Genomic DNA, 14,756 nt, shown 5'->3' with positions numbered 1-14,756 from the left:
AAAACACATTGATGTCAGATTTCACTATGTTCGAGATGTTGTTGCTAAAGGTGATTTGAAGGTATGCAAGATAAGTACTCATGATAATCCAGCTGATATGATGACAAAGTCAGTTCCTACCAATAAGTTTGAGCTTTGCTCAGGCTTAGTTGGTATTTCTCACTAGTCCTATGGACTTTGACGCACGAGGTGTTTAAGCTGATTTGGATGGAGTTATTCACTTTCTTCGACTACTGGAGGGAATTTGGCTCAAGGTGGAGATTGTTAAATTGTGATCCAAATTCTACCGTATTGGACTAGACGTAGTACAAACGGTGTGGGCCTTTGCGTTGGTACCAACGCGTACGAGTACAACTCGTTTACTTGTCCTCCAAGGACTCTCATGTATTGCCCCTCATATATACTCCATGTAGTCGCACCTAAAGACGGCCTGTCGTCTCGTGCTTGTAATACTCCTCCTTATAGTGATTGCGCCTTCGTGCGTCCGTGGTTTTCTCCCGCAAGGGTTTCCACGTAAAAATCCGTGTCTCTCATGCCTCGTTGATCTCGTTTTATCTAACATGCCCAGAGAGACATGTATGAATGGTGAAAATTGGGTCAACGCATGATTATTTCCTGATCTCCTTTTCTAATGAGTAGACTGAACGCTTGCATGTTTACGAGGAACTTGGAATTCTGATCACAGGATCTTTCCGTTTTGTGGTTGTCGAGAGATCCCATTTCTGATGTGAACTAAACCAGGTTTATTGACAGTTTCCTGCCTTTCCCTTCCCTCACAATTCAGCTTCTGTTCTGCGCAGTCATCAGCATCTCAGTTGTAAGCAAATTTGAGTTTGTAACTTGCTTGAAGCAACAGAGCCAATCATACAATTTTACCGAGTCTTTCTTGGTATACTTTATGCAACTACTAAGTCTTGTTTCCGCAAACGGGTAGGTACAACAAATTCCTATATGTTTATCTTACCAAAACCCCAATCACACCCATATTATCTGACCTGTTTGATTTTGACCCAACATACCATCATTGGAGAAGTTGGTGAAAGGGAGTACTAGCCATAAACATGCATGGAAGAATATCAGGACAACAAAAAAACGAATGCATCCCAGATTTGTTGCGGATTTATTTTGATAAATTAACCTTATCCTGTTATCTAGATTCAAAGGAGGATGAATTGACATTATCCTAGTATCCAGAAGTATGACACAGTGTTTACCAATAACTTCAGCTGACAGAAATCATGCACCACAAACGTTCTATCAGTCACCTACTTATGCTTGAATTTCTTTCCATGGAGTACTGCACATACATACTTATAATCTGAACTTTGAAGGAATATGAGTATATGACACCCTGATATCCATAATTAAATCGGAGCAATGCCTAAAAAGTTTAGTAAATAAACAATTTAGACATGGCTAATGCTACGGTTATAAGTACTAAAAGAAACTCCCTCTTTATGCTATAACCTTCCCAGATCGGAGGTGATTGCTTCGGTATGGACGAGGACGAGTCCCTGATGGGAGGTGCCGTTTCCGCCTCGCTCGCTGCTGCTGCGCTGCTCCAGGGGGTTTGGGCCTCCTTACAGAACTTTGTGAAATGCATGTTGTCGTTATTATTCAGAATTTGCAGCTTGCAGGGCATAATCTTCTTCAGATAAGAAACCAGGAAAAGTACATAAAGCACATTTACCGCTAAACTAGTTCAAAAAAATATCTCCTGATGTTTGACGAATCATCTCAATCTAAACCTGTCTCTTTCCCAAAAATAAATAAATAAAAGAAGCAGTATGTTGAACAGAAATCTTTGATGTCAACTTTCAGTGCCAGGTTGTTCTTTCTAGTAAGCAATCTGATGTGAACTGTGTCTGTTCTTCAGACTTCAGGTATTGACGCCGGGCGGTTAAATTTTGGGCAGTCGGACTGCTATTTTTAAGAAAGAAAAAAGGTTAGGACATCACCAATTTCGCCTCTCCCATACCACTACCAGTATGCTGATCATACTGCAATTCAGCCCAAGGATCCTACCACTTTCAAAGAACTCAGAGTTGAGACTGACAAACAAACCACAAATCAGAAGGACCAAAAATTTACAATGATATTTGGTAGGGGCCGCGCGAACGCGTACCCGCTCTATCACAAATTATGACGTCCACTCTCCCTCAAAAGGGAGATGGTAAGCCAACGCACCCACAAAGTGCAATGTGGGCCACTTGCCTAGGCCATGGCTCTTCTTGATCAGCCATAGACCCCGTCCAGGTAAGTATCTTTCAAAGTTGACCTATGCCTTGATTTTATAGGATGCGCTGCTTCTGCTCCCTCCTTGGACGGGCGATGTGGTACTAAACGAAAGAAAGTAGGCCTCGCCAGGTGTTTGCTGCTGCTTTCCTGGACGAGGAATTCAAACAGGACGCCGTGTATATGGGCCTATCGGTACTAACCGGGCCAGATTAGCATTGGACCTACGGTAGGTTAGGTATATGTGACAAGAGGACTAGGAGATGTGTGGACTGGAGTCTGTCAAAGTGTCGAACGGAGAACGATAACAGGTCAAACTTCTCGTCGAATACCGCCACGGCTGCGTGATCCTCTGTCGTTTATTTCTCTTTCATTTCATCAAGTTTTCAGGTGAGCTTCAGAAGGATGTCAATCAGTCAATCAATGTGTCCTGAAGACTGCACCAGTGTATTTGAATGGATTGTCCGTGCTCAGCTCTGAAGTCATATGCAGGCTCAGTTAAGTGTGCAAATTTGTAGGCCATGAGACGGAATAAGTTAGCTCTTCTTCCTTTATCACACGCTCTCATTTTGCCTTACTTTACCGAGAAGACTCTCCACCACATTCAAATTGACGAGGACTTCCATGCTGCAAAAACCATAAGAGAGGCCTGAAGTCTGAAACTCCAAAGAACTTCAGTCAGGACTCAGAACTCCTGCCAGCACGCACTGAAGTTCTTATCATTGTCTTTATTCGTATCTTGCAAGGGCACTCTTCTTTATCTAATGGAAAGAATGTAGAAACACAATATATTCATTTTAAATCTACTGAATCTGGTGGTGTTCCGGGTGGTCGGAGTTGGAGGCAAGGGTAGTCTGCTTGCACTTTGCACTACACCGTACGGTTCTACTCCCTCTGTAGATTAATACAAAAGTGTTTAGATCACTAACATAGTAATCTAAACGGTCTTATGTTAGTTTACAGAGGGATTACTACACAGAGACATAAATAGGAAGATAAACCTCCTTCCGGATCCATCCCATTCTTTTATAAACTAAAAAAGCACTGTCATTTTCTTGTTAGCTTGCATCCAGCTGTTTCAACGCCCTTATAGAAGGCACATATTTTCCCGTTTGCATCAAGTTAATTATGATGACGATTCCAAAAGTAGGTAAGAACAAGAAAGTCAACAGTTCATGTAACTATGTACTCCCTCCGTTCTTCAATACAAGGCATTTTAGAGATTTCAATACAGACTACATACACAGAGCAAACTGAGTGAATCTATACTCTGAAATACGTCTATACATCCATATGTAGTTGGTATTAAAATCTAAAAAAGTCTTATATTTAGAAATGGATGGAGTATTTTCTACTAGTTTCCTACAACGGTGGACCGTTCGACAAACTCCGACGTCATAATGGAAAAGTTGGAAACCTCGGATACTTCATAATTCTCTGTATAAAAACAAAGAACACGAGCTCCGAGAGCAATGTAATGAATGGTGAAAATTGTTTTGTGTCAACTCGTGATTAATTCCTGGTCTCCTATTATAATGGGTAAACCGAACGCTTTGCATATTTAGGAGTAACTTGAAATTCTGATCACAGGATCGTTCCAGTTTTGTGGTTGTTGAGAGATCCCAAAACTGAGCTATCTTAAACCTTCCTTCCCTCACAATTCAACTTCTTTTCTGCGCAGTCATTAGCATCTTAGTTGTAAGCAATTTTTCTTATGAGTTTGTAACTTGCTTGAAGCAACCAGGGCCAATCATACAGTCAATTTGCAGACAGATATGAATTTTACCGAGTCTTTTTTGGTATACTTTATGCAACTACGAAGTCTTGTTTCCGTCATTCCGTGAACAGGTAGGTACAACTAAGTCCTGTATGGTTATCTTAACAAAACCCAACCACACCCATATTTTGGCACATTATCTGATATTTTTGATTTTGGATAAGTTGGTGAAAGGGAGTGTTGAACCACAAGTATAGCAGCCATCTCCCTTCTTATTCTTCTTGAAGGGCTTCTTCCCCTTCTTCTTGAAGTCGGTATTCTGTTGGACAGAGTTCTTTCCCTTGGGCTTGTGAGAATTGAAGTTCCTCTGATGTACCATATTGGCAGCAGAAGAGCTTTCCACCGCTTTTCCATTGGAGTCCTTTGCTCTCGAGTTCTGCTCAACACTCAGATGGCCGATGATGTCCTCTACTGAGAACTCACGCCCCTGATGTTTCAGAGTAGTAACAAAGTTCCTCCAGGAATTAGGGAGCTTAGCAATTATACAGCCCGCGACAAACTTGTCCGGCAAATTGCACTTAAGAACCTCAAGTTCCTTAGCTATGCATATTATCTCATGAGCTTGTTCCAATACAGAGCGGTTGTCAACCATCTTGTAATCGTGGAACTGCTTCATAACATACATCTCACTCCCAGCATCGGTGGCCCCGAATTTAGATTCGAGCGCCTCCCACAAGTCCTTGGCAACATGCATATGTAAATATGCATCAACCAGCTTATCTCCGATCACGCTAATGACTGCTCCAAGGAATATGACGGTGGCCTCCTTAAACATCTTCTCCTGTTCAGGAGTGATAGTTTCCGTAGGAGTGACACCGGCTACCCAGAACACGTTCATAGCCGTGAGCCATAAGGCGGTTCTTGTTTGCCAACGCTTGAAAAAAGTACCGGTAAACTTATCCGGTTTCAGTGCAGCAGCAAAACATTACTCGAAAAATTCCTACAGACATTAGGTTTTTGGATTGTTGAGTAAATAGGCAATTTTCCGAGTATATTAATCCACGAAATAATAACTAGCATGGCATTGACTAGACTAATGACATACTGATCTTGAGCTAACCTAGCACATACTACGCATATAGTGGATACATCTATGCAAACAAGTAGTACTGCTAGGATAAATACGAACATGAGGATAAACGAGTCATACCCTCCAATCGGCCAGTTGGCCGTAGCAGCAGCAGCGGCGGCGGTAGTATCCTCTGTCGTCTTCTTCTCGGCTTCCTCGCAGAGAAGGTCAGCTTCGCTTGGTGAAGACATGGCGATGATGAGGGCGACGCGGACGTAGACGAAGCAGACGGACGGAGGCGACAGTCGCGTGATCGCTCCCCAAAAACCTAATCGCCCCTCTCCCGTACAGGAACCGGAGAGGCGAGGTTTTGGAGGCCTGCTCTCCCGTCGACCGTGTACGCGGTAAACGGGACGGAGTCGCCGGCGGTAGCAGCAGTCAAGGAACGAACGCGTGAGGCAGATGTGATCTGATTCTCGTGACGGCTAGGGTAGGCGATCGCGTGCTTATAAAGGCGGCTGGGTGGAGAGACGTGGGCCAAGCCCACGTCCGAGTCGGTAATAGCCACGATCCAACGTCTCGGATCGTTCCTTGTCCGTTACGTATTCTCCGTTCCTGACCGGCAAAAATAAGCGCGTAGGTATGAGCTCGGCTCGGCTCATTCCCGCAACCCGCGCGCGTGGCGTGGCGAGGCGGGCAGCGGAGGAGTGCGCTAGGGCACCTTCTCTTCTCACTCTCCAATAGCATGTGGAAGAGAGACCCTTATAAAGGGGTCCAAACTCTCCTCCACTAGCGGGGTGGGACTAAACTCCCACCACCTTGTCATGCCACCACCTACATGGGCCCTTGGAGATTTTTCTGAAATTCTCTAATGGGCCTAAAGCCCACCTCCAAATTTCAACAATCCCCCACCAGATCTCAAGGGCACATCGTGTTCCCTCGTTCCAATCACTGTTTTAATATACCAGCATTTCAGTGAAGACCTATTAAGGTTGAGCTTCACCTAGAACAAGTAGCTACACTCCTTTACAACTGAACAATGGACTATGCCTTGAATTGTCAGCTTGGCGTAAAAGAGCTTCACCACGAGTCTTACTAGTACTAGACTGCCGAAGGTGACCCCTCGGGTGGAGCATATTAGTCACACTCCTGGCCTATTCATGAGTTTACTAGAGATCACCCAAACCTCATAGACTGTGACCAGCAGTCAAGCTCATATAGGTGTGTTCCTCCAAAGATCGCTCTGTAGGACAGCATCTTGCTTACATATAAGCTTTAGAACACATTAAGACAGTAGTCATCCTACCATACAGTATCCGAGAGTATTGCATCTCCAAAGGAGTGGGTTAGTAAAGTTACTCTCCTCAGTTCACCACTGGCTTGTTTTCCCAGGTCCTACTTCACGGGATCTCCGATCATATAGGTTGGGTTACTACCATGGCAACTCATGTGGGTCTCATATCCATCTCCCTCGATGCACTATCTATCACAACACGTGATAGCCCTTTAGTAAAGGGATCTGCCAGATTCTTAGCCGTTTGGATATAATCCAACGCTATCACTCCGGAGTTTCTCAAACGTCTGACAGACTTCAATCTCATTCTTATATGTTTGTTGGACTTCATATTGTCCTTTGAACTCTTCACTTTAACAATAACCGTCTGATTATCGCAGTTCATAAGGATAGCCGGAACCGGCTTCTCAACCACAGGTAAGTCCATCAAAAGATCTCGAAGAAATTCTGCTTCGACACCAGATGTGTCTAATGCTGTTAATTCTGCTTCCATTGTCGATCTTGTTAAGATCGTTTGCTTGCAAGACTTCCAGGAAACAGCACCACCCCCAAGAGTAAACATATACCCAGTAGTGGCCTTCATCTCATCAGCATCAGAGATCCAATTCGCATCACTATACCCTTCAAGTACCGATGGGAATCCCGTATAGTGAAGCCCGTGGTTGACAGTACCTTTCAAGTAGCGCATAATTCTTTCAACAGCACGCCAATGAACATCGCCCGGGTTTGCAACAAACCGGCTAAGTTTGCTCACAGCAAACGCGATGTCAGGCCTCGTTGCGCTAGCTAGGTACATAAGTGAACCGATAATTTGAGAGAATCTCAATTGATCTATAGCTGTGCCTTTAAACTTTCGAATAAGCACACTAGGATCATATGGTGTTTGACAAATTTTGCAGTCTGAATATCCAAAGCGACTCAAAATCTTATCAACATAGTGGGATTGCAGAAGTGTAATCCCACCCTCATCATCTCTCAACAGCTTGATGTTCAAGATAACATCAGCCACCCCAAGGTCCTTCATCTCAAAGTTTTGAGACAGAAAAGACTTAACCTCCTCAATTACTTTGAGGTTGGTTCCAAATATCAGTATGTCATCAACATACAAGCACAATATAACTCCTTCGCCCCCACCATGGCGATAGTATACACATTTGTCAGCTTCATTAACAACGAAGCCAACAGATGTCAGAGTTGTATTAAACTTCTCATGCCATTGCTTAGGTGCTTGTCTCGGACCATATAAAGATTTCAGCAACTTACACACCTTTCCTTCCTGACCTTCTATCACAAAGCCATCTGGCTGTTGCATATAGATTTCCTCATTTAGCTCTCCATTCAGGAAAGCCGTCTTAACGTCCATTTGATGAACGAGAAGACCATGAGAGGCCGCCAATGAGAGTAGTACTCTAATGGTGGTCAGTCTAGCCACAGGTGAATAAGTATCGAAGAAATCTTCCTCTTCTTTCTGGGCATAGCCCTTGGCCACAAGCCTAGCCTTGTACTTTTCAATCGTACCATCGGGCCTAAGCTTCTTTTTGAACACCCACTTGCATCCCAATGGTTTGCAACCATAGGGACGATCAGTGATTTCCCATGTCCCGTTAGCCATGATGGAATCCATCTCGCTACGGACTGCAGCTTTCCAGTAATCAGCATTTGGAGAAGCATACGCTTCTGAAATAGAAGTGGGATTATCATCCACGAGGTATACGAAGAAATCATCACCAAAGGTCTTTGCAGTCCTTTGTCTCTTGCCCCTACCACGGGCTTCCTCGTCATCCTCCTCAGGATTTTTATCATGTGTTTGTTCATAATATTCCATAGGAATGGCAGGCTCAGCAGTTATCTCAGATTCTTGTCTAGAAGTGCTTTGCATATCTCTCATGGGAAATATATCCTCAAAGAATGTAGCATCCCTCGACTCCATTATTGTACCGACCTTCACGTCAGGTACCTCAGATTTCACTACTAGAAATCTATAGCCTACGCTATTCTTAGCGTATCCCAAATTAACGCAGTCAACAGTCTTTGGTCCAAGCTTACGCTTCTTGGGGATCGGTACATTGACTTTCGCCAAGCAGCCCCAAGTACGTAAGTACGAGAGTGTCGTCCTTCTCTTCGACCACTCCTCGTAGGGAGTGACCTCATTATCTTTTGTCGGAACTTTATTCAGGACATGACACGCGGTCAATATAGCCTCCCCCCACCATGCCTTGGATAAACCCGATGTATCTAACATGGCGTTAACCAAATCAGTTAGAGTACGGTTTTTCCGCTCGGCAACCCCGTTTGACTGGGGTGAATAGGGAGGCGTCCTCTCATGAATAATGTCGTGTTCCGCACAAAATGAATCAAATTCGTTTGAGAAGTACTCTCCACCACGATCTGACCGAACTCGTTTAATTTTCTTTTCAAGTTGATTCTCAACTTCTGCCTTATAGGTTTTAAAGTAGTGTAGAGCCTCATCTTTAGTATTTAACAGATACACATAGCAGAATCTAGTGGAATCATCTATCAATGTCATGAAGTATTTCTTTCCACCTTTAGTCAACACACCATTCATCTCACAAAGATCAGAATGTATGAGTTCTAATGGTGCCAAGTGTCTCTCCTCTGCAGCCTTGTGAGGCTTGCGAGGTTGCTTTGCTTGCACACACGAGTGGCACTTAGAACCTTTGGCTAAAGTGAAAGTTGGGATTAAATTCAGTTTTGCTAGCCGCGACATAACACCGAAACTTATGTGACAAAGACGTGAATGCCAAACTTCAGATTCATTAACACTCGAATGAATATTGTTCACGACTTTATTACAAAAATCTGCTAGAGAAAGGCGGAACAGACCTCCGCATTCATAACCTTTTCCAACGAAAAGTCCATATTTCGTAACTACTACTTTATTAGACTCGAACACCAACTTAAACCCTTCTCTACACAGAAGGGAGCCACTAACGAGATTCTTCTTGATGGCGGGGACATGCTGCACGTTCTTCAGCTGCACGATCCTTCCCGAAGTAAACTTCAGATCGACCGTGCCAACACCAAGAACAGAAGCACTCGCGCCATTCCCCATCAATACGGACCCGCGACCGGTGGCCTGATAAGAAGAGAACAATGATAAGTCAGCACACACATGAATATTTGCACCCGTGTCCACCCACCAATCGGTGGACTGACAAACTGTAAATACAGTCAGTAAATTACCGTACCCAGATGCACCACTTTCATTGTTGCCCACAATCATGTTTGCGGACTTGGAGTCCTGCGCCGACTTCTTGTACTTGTTTGGGCATTTGTTCGCCCAATGTTCCTCTGAACCACAAGTATAGCAGCCATCTCCCTTCGTATTCTTCTTGAAGGGCTTCTTCCCCTTCTTCTTGAAGTCGGTATTCTGTTGGACAGAGTTCTTTCCCTTGGGCTTGTGAGAATTGAAGTTCCTCTGATGTACCATATTGGCAGCAGAAGAGCTTTCCACCGCTTTTCCATTGGAGTCCTTTGCTCTCGAGTTCTGCTCAACACTCAGATGGCCGATGATGTCCTCTACTGAGAACTCACGCCTCTGATGTTTCAGAGTAGTAGCAAAGTTCCTCCACGAATTAGGGAGCTTAGCAATTATACAGCCCGCGACAAACTTGCCCGGCAAATTGCACTTAAGAACCTCAAGTTCCTTAGCTATGCATATTATCTCATGAGCTTGTTCCAATACAGAGCGGTTGTCAACCATCTTGTAATCGTGGAACTGCTCCATAACATACATCTCACTCCCAGCATCGGTGGCCCCGAATTTAGATTCGAGCGCCTCCCACAAGTCCTTGGCAACATGCATATGTAAATATGCATCAACCAGCTTATCTCCGATCACGCTAATGACTGCTCCAAGGAATAGGACGGTGGCCTCCTTAAACATCTTCTCCTGTTCAGGAGTGATAGTTTCCGTAGGAGTGACATCGGCTACCCAGAACACGTTCATAGTCGTGAGCCATAAGGTGGTTCTTGTTTGCCAACGCTTGAAAAAAGTACCGGTAAACTTATCCGGTTTCAGTACAGCAGCAAAACCATTACTCGAAAAATTCCTACAGACATTAGGTTTTTGGATTGTTGAGTAAATAGGCAATTTTCCGAGTATATTAATCCACGAAATAATAACTAGCATGGCATTGACTAGACTAATGACATACTGATCTTGAGCTAACCTAGCACATACTACGCATATAGTGGATACATCTATGCAAACAAGTAGTACTGCTAGGATAAATACGAACATGAGGATAAACGAGTCATACCCTCCAATCGGCCAGTTGGCCGTAGCAGCAGCAGCGGCGGTGACAGTATCCTCTGCCGTCTTCTTCTCGGCTTCCTCGCGGAGACGGTCAGCTTCGCTTGGTGAAGACATGGCGATGATGAGGGCGACGCGGACGTAGACGAAGCAGACGGACGGAGGCGAGCAGTCGCGTGATCGCTCCCCAAAAACCTAATCGCCCTTTCCCGTGCAGGAACCGGAGAGGCGAGGTTTCGGAGGCCTGCTCTCCCGTCGACCGTGTACGCGGTAAACAGGACGGAGTCGCCGGCGGCAGCAGCAGTCAAGGAACGAACGCGTGAGGCAGATGTGATCTGATTCTTGTGACGGCTAGGGTAGGCGATCGCGTGCTTATAAAGGCGGCTGGGTGGAGAGACGTGGGCCAAGCCCACGTTCGAGTCGGTAACAGCCACGATCCGACGTCTCGGATCGTTCCTTATCCGTTACGTATTCTCCGTTCCTGACCGGCAAAAATAAGCGCGTAGGTATGAGCTCGGCTCATTCCCGCAACCCGCGTCGAGGCGTGGCGAGGCGGGCGGCGGAGGAGGAGTGCGCGAGGGCACCTTCTCTTCTCACTCTCCAATAGCATGTGGAAGAGAGACCCTTATAAATGGGTCCAAACTCTCCTCCACTAGTGGGGTGGGACTAAACTCTCACCACCTTGTCATGCCACCACCTACATGGGCCCTTGGAGATTTTTCTGAAATTCTCTAATGGGCCTAAAGCCCACCTCCAAATTTCAACAGGAAGTACTAGCCATAAACCTGCATGGAAGAATATCAGGACAATAAAAAAAGGATGCATCTCAGATTTCTTGTCTAATTTATTTTAGATAAATTGACCTTATCCTGGTATAGGGATTCAAAGGAGGAGAATTGACATTATCTTGGTATCCAGAAGTATGACACAGTGTTCACTAATAATTTGAACCGACAGAAATCATGCACGCAAAAGTTCAATCAGTCACCTACTTATGCTTGAATAACTTTCCGTGGAGTGTGCACATACATATTTAAAATCTGATCTTTGAAGGAATACGACACTCGAATATCCATACTTGCATCTCACCATTGCACAAAGCCTACAAACTTCAGTAAATAAACAATTTGCACATGGCTAATGTAACGTTTAAAGCTAATTTTTTAATAATACATTTTTTTATTAAATTTGAAAAATATTATGCCGTTGAAACATCTTTGAAAAATATAACAGCGTCAGTCTAGTCAAAGACGACCGGCTCCAGTCGGCTTCACTGTAGTCGATTAGTGCTTATCGGCTTTGGCTAAACCGATAAGCCACTCGTCCGCCCCATGCATCTCGAGTCGGCTTAAGCATGACTATTTAGTATTAATTGGCTTAATAGTAACCAATTAGTTTCAGTTGATTTTGGCAAAGCTGATAGGTGCATCCGCTCATACTTTTCAGCGTAATTAAGACTTTTTGGTGATCGGCAAAAATAGTCCGCCATAATTTCCTACTTCTAACTTTCTGTCATAGTTTCCCGCTTCTTAGTTCCCGCCGATATCTTCCGTCATAATTTCCCGCTTGTGACTTCCCGTGCTTCTTAGTTCCCGCCGATATCTCCTGTCATAGTTTTCCGATTCTTAGTTCCCGCCGATATTGCAAGCTAGTAACCAGTGCATCCATCAGAGTCTCACTATATTTGCTTCATATAAAATAATTTTTTTGAACTGGACCGAATCCATAATGCATGAGCATCGATGTTGTCTGTTTCAGTAACACTAAACATCCGTCCAGCCATTGTGTCAACTGACTAACAATATATATTTCAGGGGCAGTCATTGACATCTTAATGTACTGAAATTCACTCACATCAACTCCCATCTCATTTGTTTAAACAGTATCAGGGCCATAGTAAAAACCTAACTTCACTAAATTAGACATCTATGTTGACCTAAAAAACGTGGACAAACAATAAATAGAAGGACAAACTAAAAATATTACGAAACCAACTAAAATATTACCAAACCAACAAACCCGTTTTCCAAATTTGGTCGGAAATAAAAAAAATATCAAAAATTTCAAAACATGTTTGGAATTTTTTAATCATTTAGAAAATTCAAAAAATGATCGATATTTCTAATATTTGTTTGGAAATGATAAAAAATATTTGCACTTTAAAAACAAACAGGATTTCTAAAATTTGGTAAGAATTTCAGAAAAAAAATCAAAACTAAAAATTTGTATGTAATTATAAACAACGTTCATAAATTTCATTTTTTGAAACTTCAAAATAGTTTTTCCGTTTTACAAAATATGTTCATGTTTTATTATTAAAACTGACAGAATTTTTTTAGAAAAAGTTTGATCACAACAGTCGAGTAGCTTCAGTGCGGTTTGCTACAGTACATCGATTCCCTACAGTGCGGATGGCCGGCCTAGTTGGGTGCTCCTTTGGGGACCTCCTATGTGGCGCTTCAGGCGACATTAGCGGAACGGGCGCCTGCAGCGCCCCTATTCGTGGGCCGGCCCATATAAAAGGGGTTTGTTATTAAAAAATCGACAAAAGTTCACAGAATTTTTAAAAAGTTCAGACTTTCGTAAAAAAATCAATGATTACATGTTCATGAATTTTCAATTTTTTTAAAGTATTCGAAAAAAACATCGATTTTGAAAAAATAGTTCATCAATTTTTGAAAGTAGTTCACTGATTGAAAAAAGTTCATGAATTTTAAATTATATTCATCGATTTTCAAAAAAGTGCACCAATTTTTTTTTAAAAAACATCGTTTTTTCAAAAAAGTTCACCGATTTCAAATGAAGTTCACTGACTAAAAAAGTTCATGAAAAATTTCTAGATGGGTCGGCCCATTGCGGAGCACTGCAGGCGCCGCTTAGCAAATCCACAGTTCCTCGGATTCGAACCACACAACTAGCTCTTGACGGTTCGCTCGTGACAACACCCGGCAACAGACCAGAATCTGCATTTTATTTCTTTTCTTTGTTTTCCTTTTTCCATTTTTGTTTTCTGTTTTTCCTTTTTCCCTTTTTTCATTTATCGTTTTCTTTTTTTGAAATTCCTATTTTTTTTCTTCAAATAGAGGAACTTCTTTTCTTAATCCATGAATAGAACTTTTCGAAACTCGTGAACTTTTTTTCAAATTGATGAACCTTTTTATAAATGGAGGAACTTATTTTTAAAATTTTATGAACTTTTTACAATTATTTGAACTTTTTCTCAAAATGTATGAAATATTTTTAAAATTAATGGGTTTTTTTCAAAATCAATAAATGTTTTTCAAATGGATGATCTTTTTTTGAAAATGATGTATTTTTCCCCAAAATCGATGAACTTTTTGCAAATCGATGATTTTTTTTTGGAAAATTGATGAACTTTAAAAAAATCGATGTTGTTTTCAAAATCAATGAACTTTTCTTCAAAATCAATGAGCATTTTTCAAATAGATGGAATGTTTTCAAAATCGATGAACTTTTTCAAAATGAATGAATTTTTTTCAAATAAATGATTTTTAAAAAATTGATGAGATTTTTAAAAAATTAATGAAGTTTTTTTAAATTGTGAACTTTTATTAAAAAATGACGATTTTTTTTTCTAAATTGATGGAATTATTCAAATCCGTTAGTTTTTTAAAATTAATTCAGGAAACTGAGTGATACAATACACATGCTATAGATATCACCACGAGCTTTTTTTATACTTTTGGTGCTTTCCTAATTCAAGGAAGTCGTGTCGTTTTTGTGGTGATGCACACTCGTATGTAAGGACCTTGGCTCAAGTTCGAATTGTGGAAAGGCCACTTTTTTTGCTATTTTTTACGCTCTTACAAGTTCGTTGCGCAGTGGCCCGAGCGGTCTTAGCGAACGGGTAAATCAACCTTATTGGGCCAAGCCCAGTTGGGCAATGCGTGTGCGCTAGTAATGTGTAGCGGCGCTGAAGGCACGGCTTAGGAGCTCCCTCGCATCCGTCTTGTAAAAATTAGGTGTTTGGTATACTGCGTGGGCCTTTCAACCTAGCCCGATGGATGCAAAACTAGGTCTCTCAATCAGGGTGAGGGAAATGCAAGTTTCAAACGTAGCTCGCGTGCAGGCTCGCTCGTTTCCTTTTCTTCTTTTCAAGCCGCCACATAGACCAGGAACTTCCGCCTTCCTCAACCAGACGACC

General features: G+C 42.5%; 1 non-coding gene across 1 annotated transcript; it reads right to left on the bottom strand.

The window, feature by feature from the left end:
* Positions 1-2,102: 2,102 nt before the first annotated feature.
* Positions 2,103-2,264, bottom strand: LOC123406433. Its single transcript, XR_006612138.1, has one exon. It is a non-coding gene; the product is annotated as a U1 spliceosomal RNA (small nuclear RNA).
* Positions 2,265-14,756: the final 12,492 nt, after the last annotated feature.

This window comes from Hordeum vulgare, chromosome 6H (assembly GCF_904849725.1).
Source record: "Hordeum vulgare subsp. vulgare chromosome 6H, MorexV3_pseudomolecules_assembly, whole genome shotgun sequence".
NCBI lineage: Eukaryota > Viridiplantae > Streptophyta > Magnoliopsida > Poales > Poaceae > Hordeum > Hordeum vulgare.
The sequence above is the reverse complement of the archived record's forward strand: the minus strand, read 5'-3'. Positions and strand labels throughout refer to the sequence as shown.